Source organism: Parambassis ranga, chromosome 2, assembly GCF_900634625.1.
Source record: "Parambassis ranga chromosome 2, fParRan2.1, whole genome shotgun sequence".
NCBI classification, from domain to species: Eukaryota; Metazoa; Chordata; class Actinopteri; family Ambassidae; genus Parambassis; species Parambassis ranga.
In genome coordinates this window covers 28,395,085-28,408,936 of record NC_041023.1, presented here as the reverse complement: position 1 = coordinate 28,408,936, position 13,852 = coordinate 28,395,085, and the positions used below count along the sequence as shown (strand labels likewise).

Below are 13,852 nucleotides of genomic sequence, written 5' to 3'. Positions count from 1 at the left end.
TGCATTAGGGCAATAAATACAGTGAGTTCCTTTGTAATGGCGAATGGTCAACTTTGAGGCCACACCCCCGCCACACCGTCAGACTTTTGTAAGAGTTTTGGAATGCGTCTATTCCCTATGGTGTCCTGAGTGGACACAGTGAGTTTTAGCTCATTTGGATGAAGTATGCGAGGCGTGAAAAGTTTTGTAGGAGGGTCACAAATCGCCAAAAATTAACAGAAATTTCAAAATTGCGGACTTCCTGTTGGGTTTGGAGGGGGGGTCCAAGAGACTTTTTTGTGCATCTTGGGGTGATACACATGTGTACCAATTTTCATGACCCTACTCAAAACAGGCCAGGGGGGCAGGCAGAAAAACCTATGAAAACACAACATTTTGTGTAGCCAGTAGGTGGCGCTCTGTCAAAGCCTCAATATTGTTGTATAGATGTGTTTAGGGTCAGACTCTGATCATACATGTGACATTTCGTACAGATCGGACAGAAAACGAAGAAGTTATAGAGACTTTCTGTGTCCTCAGAAATGGTCAAACTTTGAGGCCACGCCCCGGCCACACCGTCAGACTTTTGTAAGAGTTTTGGAATGCGTCTATTCCCTATGGTGTCCTGAGTGGACACGGCGAATTTCAGCTCAATCCGATGACGTATGCGAGGCGTGAAAAGTTTGGCAGCAGGGTCACACATCGCCAAAAATGGCCACAAACCTTCAAATGGCGGACTTCCTGTTGGGTTTGGAGGGGGGGTCCAAGAGACTTTTTTGTGCGTCTTGAGGTGATACATATGTGTGCCAATTTTCATAATCCTGTGTCAAACCGGCCAGAGGGGCTACACGTTGGGGGCGCTATAGAGTCATTTTCCTATGTGGGTTTCAAACGTCAGCAAATTTCAAAATTTTTCGGGCGAATGAATTTTTCTACCAAGTTTGGTGAGTTTTTGGGCATGTTAAGGCCCCCAAAAATGCGATCTAAGGGGGGGAAAGAAAAAAAAAAAAAAAAAAAAAATAATAATCCTAAGGGTTTCAATAGGGCTCTTGCACCATTCGGTGCTCGGGCCCTAAAAATAATAATCCTAAGGGTTTCAATAGGGCTCTTGCACCATTCGGTGCTCGGGCCCTAAAAAAAAAAAAAAATTAAAGCTGCAAGCAGCATTGCGGGCCCTCGCGCACCTTGCGATCCGCGGGGTCATCGCAGTCTTCTCTCCTATGCTCTCGTCTCCTATACTCTCCTGTGCTATGCTCTCCTCCTCTCATTTCCACAGATATACAACAAACACATGTTTACAACCAAACTTTCCTGCTACCAGTAGGTGGCGCTATGACCGTATCATCCTATTAGCATATATATCTGTTTAGACTCGGCTCCATGGCAGTACTGTAAGATTTTGTCCACATTGCATAAAGTATATGGGTAGTACTGCATAAAACACAGCGAGTTCCTTTGTAATGGCGAATGGTCAACTTTGAGGCCACTCCCCCACCACACGGTAATACTTGTGAAAGAGTTTTGGAATGCGTCTATTCCCTATGGTGTCCTGAGTGGACACAGTGAATTTCAGCTGAATTGCATGAAGTATGCGAGGCACGAAAAGTTTTATAGCTGGGTCAGAAAACGGTAAAAATTACAAAAAAAAAGTCAAAATGGTGGACTTCCTGTTGGGTTTGGAGGGGGGGTCCAAGAGACTTTTTTGTGCGTCTTGGGGTGATACACATGTGTGCTAATTCTTGTGATCCTGTGTCAAACTGGCCAGCGGGGCTACGCATTAGGGCAATAAATACAGTGACTTCCTTTGTAATGGCGAATGGTCAACTTTGAGGCCACGCCCCCGCCACACCGTCAGACTTTTGTAAGAGTTTTGGAATGCGTCTATTCCCTATGGTGTCCTGAGTGGACACAGTGAGTTTTAGCTCATTTGGATGAAGTATGCGAGGCGTGAAAAGTTTTGCAGCAGGGTCATAAATCGCCAAAAATTAACAGAAATTTCAAAATGGCGGACTTCCTGTTGGGTTTGGAGGGGGGGTCCAAGAGACTTTTTTGTGCATCTTGGGGTGATACACATGTGTGCCAATTTTCGTGACCCTACTCAAAACAGGCCACAGGGGCAGGCAGAAAAACCTATGAAAACACAACATTTTGTGTAGCCAGTAGGTGGCGCTCTGTCAAAGCCTCAATATTGTTGTATAGATGTGTTTAGGGTCAGACTCTGATCATACATGTGACATTTCGTACAGATCGGACAGAAAACGAAGAAGTTATAGAGACTTTCTGTGTCCTCAGAAATGGTCAAACTTTGAGGCCACGCCCCGGCCACACCGTCAGACTTTTGTAAGAGTTTTGGAATGCGTCTATTCCCTATGGTGTCCTGAGTGGACACGGCGAATTTCAGCTCAATCCGTTGAAGTATGCGAGGCGTGAAAAGTTTGGCAGCAGGGTCACACATCGCCAAAAATGGCCACAAACCTTCAAATGGCGGACTTCCTGTTGGGTTTGGAGGGGGGGTCCAAGAGACTTTTTTGTGCGTCTTGAGGTGATACATATGTGTGCCAATTTTCATAATCCTGTGTCAAACCGGCCAGAGGGGCTACGCGTTGGGGGCGCTATAGAGCCATTTTTATATGTGCATTTCAAAAGTCAGCAAATTTCAAAATTTTTCGGGCGAATGAATTTTTCTACCAAGTTTGGTGAGTTTTTGGGCATGTTAAGGCCTCCAAAAATGCGATCTCGGAGGGGGAAAAAAAAAAATAATAATCCTAAGGGTTTCAATAGGGCTCTTGCACCATTCGGTGCTCGGGCCCTAATAATCCTAAGGGTTTCAATAGGGCTCTTGCACCATTCGGTGCTCGGGCCCTAAAAATAATCCTAAGGGTTTCAATAGGGCTCTTGCACCATTCGGTGCTCGGGCCCTAATAATTCCTAAGGTTTCAATAGGCCTCTTGCACCATTCGGTGCTCAGGCCCTAAAAATAAAGGAGCCAAGATAATAACTAAAAACCAATCAGACGAAGAACATGAGAAGCCCAGAGGAAAAATTAAAGGAGGAAAAAGGAGGTCACTGTCACACAGAGGTAGGTCAGGACAAAGGCGATTACAAGATTTAGGCCCTATTCACACTGGAGAAAGTCAATCCAGCTAGAATGGGATTGAATCCGGATAGCCTTTAAACTGGATATGGTCAGACCTATTTTTAAATCTGGCTATCACACACACATGTCCATGCTTAATCCTGCTTCTTTGTTGTCCTCCAAACCGCTAGGTGGCACCTTGTAAATTCAGAGTTCGTTCAGGCCCCGGTAGGACAGCGTGCGTGCATGTGTCATGCGCTTTTTCCCCTGTGACATTTGTTCTTTTGTTTTGTTTTTTCAGTTCAAAACACGCTTTATTTCTTTGTAGGCATGTCGAAAATAAACGTGGGGAAAAGTAGTAGTTCCACAGATGTTTACACACGGCTTTTGTACACGACCCGGACACTGTCCCTGTGAACCCAAAAGTATCACATCGCTAGCGGGATTTGTATTTGCGTTCAGACCTGAGCCAGATTTAAGTCGATCCGACTAGATCCACCTCCGAGAGGTGGATTGAAATCTGTAAATATTACTGGAAATATCTGGATTAATGTTGTTCAGACTCAGAAAAAACTATCCGGACATATCCAGATACGACCCGAATCCCGCTCTAGTCGGATTGATTTCCCCAGTGTGAACAGGGTCTTAAATACACAAGGTAACAAGACACAGGTGAAACATATTAGGGCGGAGAAGGCAATCACCAAAGAGGGAAACACAGGAGGAACTAAAACAGATGAAGAGACACAAAGAAACACTACTTTCAAAATAAAACAGTAAGTCCCACAAAATCATTCACAAACATCAAAATAACTAAAAAGGATTCAAAAGAGAACCAAGCTAACCAGACGCCACTGTCTTCTGCAGACAAGGTAATAGTTTTCTGGGATGCCAAGGTCGTACTGCTGGTGGACTACCTAGTCACATAATTACAATGGCCAGCTGCAGATTTGTTGAGGGTGCTACAGGAAAAAAAAAGATTCACTGTACACAGTTGGAAAGAGGAGTGCTCTTCAAAAGATGTCTACCTTAAAACTTACTGGCAATTGATGCCATTAGGAATGTGGATTTTAACTCTGAGAAACTTGAAGTGGCACGATCAGTGTCGTCGTTAGGCATTCATATTTCCATTGCAGTGCAGGACCCACTAGGCTTGTCTAAAATGTTGCCTGTTTGTCTTTTGATTAGATTAATCCATGCTGAGTTTGTCATGACACAGTAATGTTTAAAGCAGAACCCAAGTGCAGACAATTCAAGGTGTAACAAAGGGAGACCTTTATTGTAAGCCAAACTAAACTCACGGCGAAAGATGATAACCAAACACAAAGTACCAAAATAAATCAAAGTCCAGAAATAACTCAAACCATGGTGAGGCAAAAGAGGCAAAACGACTAAACAAACCAAAAGGGTAAACCAGGGAAGGTCATATGAACGAGGGAGACAAATGAGGGAAAATCATCAACCGCAAGCTCTACTTTCGACTGTATCCTGGGGAAGCCACTCCACGCCTGTATGGACTCCCCAAGATACACAAGGAAGGAGTCCCCCTCAGACCCATCGTCAGCAGCACAAACTCAGTCACATACAACTTGGCTGAACTCCTGACACCACTGGTAGGTGACACACCACATCACATTCACAACTCGCAGGACTTTGTGAACAAGGTGGAGAAGATCCAAATGGACCCAGATGACACCATGGTCTCATTTGATGTCACCTCCTTGTTCACCTGCATCCCTACATCAGAAGCCACAGAGATGGTAAGGACTTGCCTCACACAAGACAGCACACTCAAGGAGAGAACCAACCTAACGCCAGACCACATCTGTGACCTGCTGGACCTCTGCCTGACCACCACTTATTTCCAGTACAATGGGAACTTTGTACGATGGGATCACCTGTGTCTCCTATTGTGGCCAACCTCTACATGGAAGAAGTGGAGAGAAGAGCCCTGAGTTCCTATCCTGGAACCACCCCCACCCACTGGTTTAGATATGTGGATGACACCTGGGTCAAAATCAAGACCAACAAAGTGGAACGGTTCACAGAACACATCAACGCTGTGGATAACAACATCAAGTTCACTCGCGAGGACACCAAGGACAACAATCTGGCCTTCTTGGACTGCACAGTACATATTGAGGAGGACAGGAGCCTCAATGTGGAAGTGTACAGGAAACCCACACACACGGACCAGTACCAGTTGTTTGATTCACACCACCCACTGGAACACAAACTGGGAGTCATCAGGACCCTGCAGCACAGAGCACAAACTGTACCCACCAGCTCAGAGGGGAAGAAGAAGGAGCAACACCACATCAGGAAGGCCCTGCAAACATGTGGCTACCCGAAGTGGGCACTCATCAAAGCCACAAAAACAAGACCCCCCAACAACAAGAAGAAGGACAACACCAGGCGGAGAAAGAACATCTCCATTCCATATGTGTCAGGAGTATCAGAGAAACTCCGCAGGATCTTCAACAACCATGACATCCCGGTCCATTTCAAACCTATGACAACACTGAGACAGAGACTGGTTCACCCGAAGGATAAGATTCCCAGGGAGAAACACAGCAATGTGATATATGCAGTCCAGTGCAGTGAGGAATGCTCTGTACATTGGAGAAACTAAACAACCACTCCACAGAAGAATGGCTCAGCACAGGAGAGCCAACTCCTCAGGACAAGACTCAGCTGTTCACCTCCACCTCAAAGACAAAGGACACTCCTTTGAGGACAACAACGTTCACATTTTAGACAGGGAGGAAAGGTGGTATGAAAGAGGAGTCAAGGAAGCCATCTATGTTAAGCTGGAAAAACCTTCCCTTAACAGAGGTGGTGGCCTCAGACATCATCTTTCTACCACATACAATGCAGTGATTCCATCCATTCCCAGGAAGTTTGCACATACTCACAGTAAGAACAAAGGGCTGTCAACCAGTCCCCCTCCGTCAGTTTCATAGTCGTTAGCCAGTCGTTAGACACACCTGGCCCAGTCAGCCAGAACATCACAGGTAAGTATGGAAACATTTAGTGCTATTGTTTGTAGGGGTGGGCGATACTGAAGATTTCAGTATCGATCTGATACCAAGTAAATTCAGGGCCAGTATCGCTGATACCAATACCGATACTTTTACTTTGAAATTTCATGATCATAAATAATTATTTTTTGCCTTCTTTTTTTGCCTTTAAATAGATTATCGTGATTAGCAGAATAATAATACACAAGAAACATTTGTTAAGTAAATCAAGCTGCAAACAAAAGTGCAGAACTGTATAAGTTTGAAATTTTAACTTCACAATCATGTCAGCAATGCTCCTTGTGACAGCCATGGCTCTTTGTGAATCATGTAGGTGAAACAGCATGACTAAGATATAAGATTTATAAAAGTTTAACACCTACCTGCATGTAGCCTAAATATGAAGAATAAAGATCCTTCAACAGTTGTCACCAAAGCATAATTATATTAATCATACTGAAATACATATCATTATATAAACTTATATAATTACATTATTAGATGTATTTTGGAATTTGAGAAAAACAAGATTTATTTCAGCTGGTGATATGATGACTGTTCAGTCATTCTGCTAAAATTGCACGTCTTACCACTGCACTCAGAAAGACACCATTAATTCATGCTGCAGATTACTCAATCTAAACCTTCACTTCTTTAAATCATCTACCTGGATATTTATGAGTGTTTTGCAGTAAAGCCTTTGTCAGTGACCACTGTCTCTGGTTCATGTTTGGGGATCTGCCTCTTCCTCCTCCCTCTGTTTACTCTGCAGCTCCGCTTTGGGCTCTGCTGCTTTATGTTTGTGTAAATGAGTTGTGTTTCCACAGTGGCAGGTTGCTTTCCTGCACCTCACAAGTAGCAGTTTGTTCTTCTCGTCTGTCGCTGTGAAATCCAAAACAGCGCTCCTCTTCCTCTCTGCTGTCTCCATGATGCTAGCCGTACTTTACAGCCAATCAGGAGCTCCGTCTGCTCCAGCAGAGTGGAGAAGGAGGGGGAGGGGCGGGGTGTGCCTGCGCACTGAGCAGAGTGAGAGAGGAGCGCTGTTTGCACCGCGAGTAAATACGAGTAAAGTTGCTGAAGGTATAGAAGAGAAACTTCCACAGAAATATCAATCTCATCACGCTAGTATCGAGTAATTACTGATCCCAACTTTGGTATCGATACTATCGATATTTAGATCGATTCGCCCACCCCTAATTGTTTGTACGTTTTTTAAGTTTTACCCAGACCCACCCACATAGGTCTGTAACCACATATAAACCATGTTTCCCCACCAAACCGTTAGAACTGATGAAGCTGCTTGGATCAGCAGCGAAACGTCCTCTAGAAAACTCTACAAGTCCAGACGCCTTGCTTCAATCTTCTCTACGTATGATGACCTGGATGACTGAGAATCTTCATCAACATGAGGGAAAATCTAAACTCCAAACGATAAGGTGCTAATAATGATAAAGAAGAGAAATCAACAAACAAACCAAATGATGAAAGATGAGAAGGGCAACCTCTGGTCCTCAAAAGGGCATTCATGTGGGCACTTACAGCAGTGTAACAGCACAAAGGAGCAGGTTGCACATTGTAGTCAAAACATACCTTACGTAATTGTACTATAAGTAAAATGTAAAAATAAGTAAAAATGCTTAAAAAAACAATAATTCAAACAACCCTTGACCGAAACCCTTACCATAACCCTTAACTCTAACCCTAACCCCTTTAAATGAGCATAAACAGGAATGTAACATTGACTTTTTCCTATTTTCGGCCGAAATCACTTAGGTTAAAGAGTGCTAAGCAGTTCCTGTTTGTTATGCTCCAGAAACACAAACATTATTCTTCACAAAACTTGATTGATGTTATAATCATGCATATTATAAAACACTATTGTGGGTGATTACAGGGCTGTTGTCAGTGATTGACAAGTTGTTTCTTTTGATTCATGCATGTTTTTAAGGATCAGACTAAAGAAACTACATTATGGATGCGCCAAGCATCAACTTCCAGGGCTCAGACTTTGCAGTTTGCATGCTGCAGCTTCTAGGGACTGGCTCCTAAAAGTGAGTCAATCTCAGTAGAATTCCACGTTGAAATGGCCAACTTCATAGCAGAAATAAACATGTTTTTACAGCTCCTGACCACTCCCATCATAAGTTAGTGAGTTACAGCAGTGTTTGCTGTTGTGGCTAAAAGGTGTAAATTGTTTTGGATAGCCTAACTTACAGACAACTTACAATATGTTACTTGTTGGTAGCCATGGCCGAATGCTGGTTACTGGCTATGATTGCAGTTTCAACCCCTATTAAAAATATATATATATAAGAATAGAATAAAAAATACATTTATTTTTAATTCGTCTTATTATTGCAATTTTTAGTCTCACAACTCTCATAGTCTAACTCCTAAATATTATCTAGATTTACACTACCGTTCAAAAGTCTGGGGTCACTTTTTTCAATAAAGATAACATTAAAGTAATCAGACATACAGTCTAGACATTGTCAATGTGGTAAATGACTATTCTAGTTAGAAAAGGCAGATTTTAATGGAATATATACAAAGGCATACAGAGGCCCTTTTCCAGCAACCATCACTCCTATGTTCTAATGGTACATTGTGTTAGCTAATCGTGTTAAAAAGGCTAATTGATGATTAGAAAACTCCTGTTATGTTAGCACAGCTGAACTGTTATGCCAGGGGTGGCCAAACTTTTTTCGGGGAGGGCCAGATTCGATAATGCGAAACTCTCCGAGGGCCAACAGTCCCCGATGTCATTATTTTAAACACTAAAAACTGTGTATGCTGTTTTGTAATATGTTATATCTTACACAACAAACAAAATAACATCTTAGCATTCAGATGAACAGATCAGAAAATGTATATGAATTTACAGCATAAATTTAAAACTTTCAGAAACTGTGTGGTTGTGATAACAGAGCAACATCAAGTTATTGACTCTACTGTGAAGGTGAGATCTGATCATATGTGGCAGGTCTGGTTTAGGAGCAGCAGACATCAGTAAAATGTCAGGTAGACTAGGTGGGAGCCATTTAGTGCTGATCTCAAAGGGTCTGTAATTTAATGTTTACACAGGTTTGCAGTGCATGGCAACGAGACGTAAAAACGTGATGACGTGCCTTACGACAGATGCGTACTGAATGACGGAGCCTTTTTGAGAGAAGTGCCGCGTCTCTGTACAGCTGACAGTTTAACAACAGAGAACGTTAACAAGCGAAGGGACTGATCTGCTGCTCCAGTAAAACATCACAGTTTATAACAGTCTGCTCACACGGCACAAACTAATTCATGATTTACAATCGTTCGCATTTCTGGGGAGTTGCTTTTATCCAGCCGCCGGTAAAAAGGCCCGAGCAGGCTGCCGACCAGGACGCAGCCTCCCCGTGCAGCAGGGAGCAACGAGCATCCCTCTCTCTCTCCATCATGTCGCTTTAACTTCTCTAATGGCTCCAGCATCGCTCCCTGCTGCCCAACGCGGGCAGGAGCAGGCAGCAGGGAGCGACATGATGGACAGGGAGAGGGACGCTCCGCTCCACTCCCCTGCGCTCCTGGAGCCCCCCAGTACTCCGGCACGTTCCCCAGAGAGGGATGCTCATTGCTGCACGGGGAGGCTGCTCTCTGGCCAGGCAGCCCGCTCCCATGCACCCAGTCCATGAATTCTAATAGGGCTACTATACTACAACTAATAATAATAATATTTAGTGCGCACGTTATTCGTGGCCACAATTTATTTCTTTTACCATGTCACAGAGGGGCTCCGTAGTTTTGGAGAACGTCCCTTGTACACTGTAAACCCGAACAAGTTCAGTAAACTCAAAATTTTTGATGTAACTGATTACATAAAAACTTTTGAGTTACTCTGCTAAAATTTTTGAGTTACACAATACTTGAAGAATATGTGTGCAGTTAACTTAATCTATATTCTGAGTTCAATATCATTTTATTAATTCACTTAACTTAATATTTATGTCTTCTTCACACTTTAATGATTTAATTTAATGACACTTATAAAAATAAATTATATGGACTTGAAAAAATCTACTGTACACAATGTATTATATCAATAGTATCTACTCAAAATATTATACCTTAATGAACTCAAAATATTTACCACTTGCAAACTTAAAATGTACATGTTTGTAATGCTCAAAACCAAAATAGCTGCTATAGACCAGGGGTCCAGCTAAAAAGGGGTTCTGCCCCCCAAAGGCATGCCAAAAAATAACTGCAAATTGTGCAGATAAAGTTGTGTATATGTAACTGTAGAACTGTAACCATATATGTATGATTGTGCAAGAGAAACATCATCCATGCAATAAAAGGTTCTTGACTAAAGTGTTTCTGTCAAAATTCCAAAAATTTATTAAGGTATAAAACAGCACCTTAAAACCTTTTAAAAAGGTATTACCAACTCTTATGTTTTTTTTTAAATATCAGGCTTACTAAAACTGAAATATTGTAAACATTTGTATGTTTTCAATTTCAAATAATTGGGAATGAACAAATGTTCCCATAGTAGCAGCATGAACATCTAATTTTTATGCAAAAGAGGAAAAACATACCAAATAACAGAATTAAACTATAATATAAATAAATAACTGAATTGCCATTAACAATGAGGGCATACTGATCAATGAGGAGGCAGTACAACATAATAAACAAAAAATGAACCTCTCATTCTAAACAGCATATGCAAAAGTGCTTTCAACATTTAAATGGACTGGTCTATAATATCAGACACATCTAAGAATGAACAACAGAACATGGCTGTCAGCCATAGCCTGGCATGTTGCTGACATGAATGCCTGCACTCAGCAGGTGTGCATTTCTCACCTTTTCTATTCTTTTAACAAATCATTTGTCAGGGAGAGTAGGCATGGTTTCAAAGGTTTGTTATCATCCAAGCACATCAGCACTTTCTGGATGAATGTAAATGTATGAGTGATTTTCTTTGGATAATCCATGTGTAATGCATAGATTAAACCAAGCAGCACCACAAATGCATCAGCCAACCTGGGAATCTCGCTCATAACAACTTCATCCTCTATCACAATGGATATGTTATCGGGGATGATGGAACCAGTCGAGTCAGGGACCACAGAGAAGAGCCCTAGCTGTATGTCAGTTGTCTCCATGTCATCCTCACCCTGCAAAACACAGGAAAACCAATTAAAACAACAAATCCAGAAGGATGCCACACAATCCTTGTTTGTAGTTAACAAGTTCACACCAACTAAACAAACAACAAAACCTAAGGAGTACTGGAGAGAGCAACATGAGCTAGAGTTATGCCAAGAACAGAGAGATCAGTCTGTGTGTGCAAGAGTGAAGAGAGTGAAAGTGAATACTTACATTCCAGGTTTTGTAGAATTCAGTGTCATCCTCCCGGAGATACACTGGAAGTGCACGAAGAGCCAGAGTGCGTCGGCTGTTGATATCACGTTCTTCCTAGATTGAGAAAAAAGACAAATTATAGAAATATCTTGGTAAGGCAGTGGAATGCTTCAGTGTTTCAATGTTAAAAATAGTTATATATATATGATTCAGCAGGATAATCGACTACTATCAAAAATATTTGTGATCTGTAATGACAACACATTATATGATCAACAATGTCCCCGTGTTAAAGTCAAACATAAACTTACCTCCAAGTCATAAATTCTGAGCATCTCTCGCAGTGCCTCTGCTCCCTTTCCTGTCCTTGAGGACTTCTGTCGATACAGCGAAACTAGCTTTGGTGTGTATCAGTCGAGTTCACTGTAAAACTGGTTGCGTAGATGTACGTTTGTAATTCGATGGAATTCTGCAAACACCTGTACACGTATAAATATTTAGGTGTAAGAACAATGTGGAGTTGTCAAATATTTTCTACATGAAATGTTAAATATCAATTGCTTTTATTAACTTAACATACTATATATTTACCTGTGACTGCCTTCGCAATGCTGGCCAGTACTCCAGGAATTCCCTCACCTGTGGACTTCCTTGAACAATTTGTTGGCGGTGAAGAGCAAAGGTTGTGTGCATGAGCTTCTATTAGCATCTGGTCTCTCTCAATCTTTTCAGTCTCTTGTACAATTTGTACTCTCATTTCTTTCAAAGTTGCCTCATTCTCTCCCCAGGGAAAGTTGGGCAGGTAATTCACCTCAGCTCTTCTCGCTCTTTTGATTTTGGAATGAGGATGATCATTTTCAGGGTTGGTACGGCTCCTCTTGCCTGCATTGACAGAGACCTCCACACAACCAGATCTGGCCAACTTAGAGCGATAATTCCCCATCTTGAACTTCAAGGCCACCTTCCATCCATACCATCCATTTTTACTTCCATGCTCTCTGAGGCATGGATGAGCTGCTAGAGCTTCAGCAGCCATACCCACTTCTTTGTCATGTGGATATGGCTTGAAGCTGTACATTGTTTCAGCCATGTTTTCCTTGAACTGGGGCGGAAGAGGTCCCACAAATCCTGCAGGGAAAGAATGAACAAATTTATTTCCGAATCATGATGAACGTCATAATCAAATTTTTTAAATACATACTTTACTCACCAATACTGTTGGTTGGTCACAATTACAAACTTCTCATATCCAACCGCTCTATGGCACTAAACATAACAGAGAGCACAATTTAATGATGCTTAAGGTGTAACGTATATTATTGTATATGTATTATTTTGTCAATTCCTTACTGGCGAGGGCAACTGCGTTAGACGACCGTTCTCAACATAATATGATTTTTTGATGCCGAATAAAACGTAAACTTTTACATATGCAGCAACTGTTTATATTAAAACATTTCAACAATATTTGAATATTTCTCAAGTCAAAGAACGGCTCTTTCCTCGTGTGTGTCGTAAGTAATGTTACCGACCTGGGAGGAGCAGCAACACTGATGATAATCACTAATTAAGCTTTAGTTTAAACATAAATATCGTTAAACAGCGTTTAACAAAAGATAACTATATACAAGTTAGTGAACTTTTGCTAAACTTTTGTAACGTTACTCACCGGTTCGCGCGCGAAACTTTCAAATCCTGAAGTCGGCGTCCCAGAACACAAAACAAAGATAATAACACAATTTTACAACAGCACGGCGATAAAATCCGCGTTCTGTTGTTCCGTTGTGCAGGTTTTTCGCTGAATATTATTGTTGTTCCTCCTTTGTTCGTTTCGTTGCATCCACCGTTACGATCCAGCCATCTTGAATTTTCTGGGTACATGCCCTGATCGGTTGGGTATAGTGACGTCAGACGTCACGTCCTCGCACGTACAACTGTTAACTTAGACGTTTGAAGTTAAGTGACAGTGTTCACTTACACTTACTAAGCCATGTGAAATCAAAATGAAATTATTCGTTCGAATACTTAATGTTTCAGTGTCAGGTGAACTAATTAGCCCACTTTGACTTACTTTGCCTGCAATAGTTATGAGTTGGTAGTACTGTTCGGGTTTACAGTGTACAGACGCTCTCTGATAACAGGTTGTATGCAGAAGCATGTTTAGTCTCGTAGTGAATTGTGTCGAAGTTCTGAACCGGTGTTTTGCACCTTCGGAGCCCTCTGCATAGCTGGAACCAACAACCAAGCCCTGCAGCACCGCGTGACGCACCACGATGCAGAGAGAGAGGGATAATGTTCTGCTCAGAAAATCATGATGCAAACGTTACACAATGAAGTTAAAAACAAAAATAAGAATTGCCTGTTGATTTTGTATGATTTACTCTGTTTGGCTGGCGGGCCAAAAATAACACATTTTAAGATAGAAGCCGCGGGC

The 13,852-nt window shown here is 41.9% G+C and overlaps 2 long non-coding RNA genes across 2 annotated transcripts; both read right to left on the bottom strand.

Annotated features, from left to right (window-relative positions):
* Nucleotides 1–11,151: 11,151 nt before the first annotated feature.
* On the bottom strand, nt 11,152–11,818 carry LOC114432269 (uncharacterized). The gene is made up of 3 exons (XR_003670240.1): nt 11,730–11,818; nt 11,437–11,532; nt 11,152–11,231 (listed from the first exon to the last, which is right to left on the bottom strand). It is a non-coding gene; the product is annotated as an uncharacterized LOC114432269 (long non-coding RNA).
* Nucleotides 11,819–12,429: 611 nt separating this feature from the next.
* LOC114432268 (uncharacterized) lies at nt 12,430–13,252 on the bottom strand. Its single transcript, XR_003670239.1, has 3 exons — nt 13,088–13,252; nt 12,629–12,684; nt 12,430–12,546 (listed from the first exon to the last, which is right to left on the bottom strand). It is a non-coding gene; the product is annotated as an uncharacterized LOC114432268 (long non-coding RNA).
* Nucleotides 13,253–13,852: the final 600 nt, after the last annotated feature.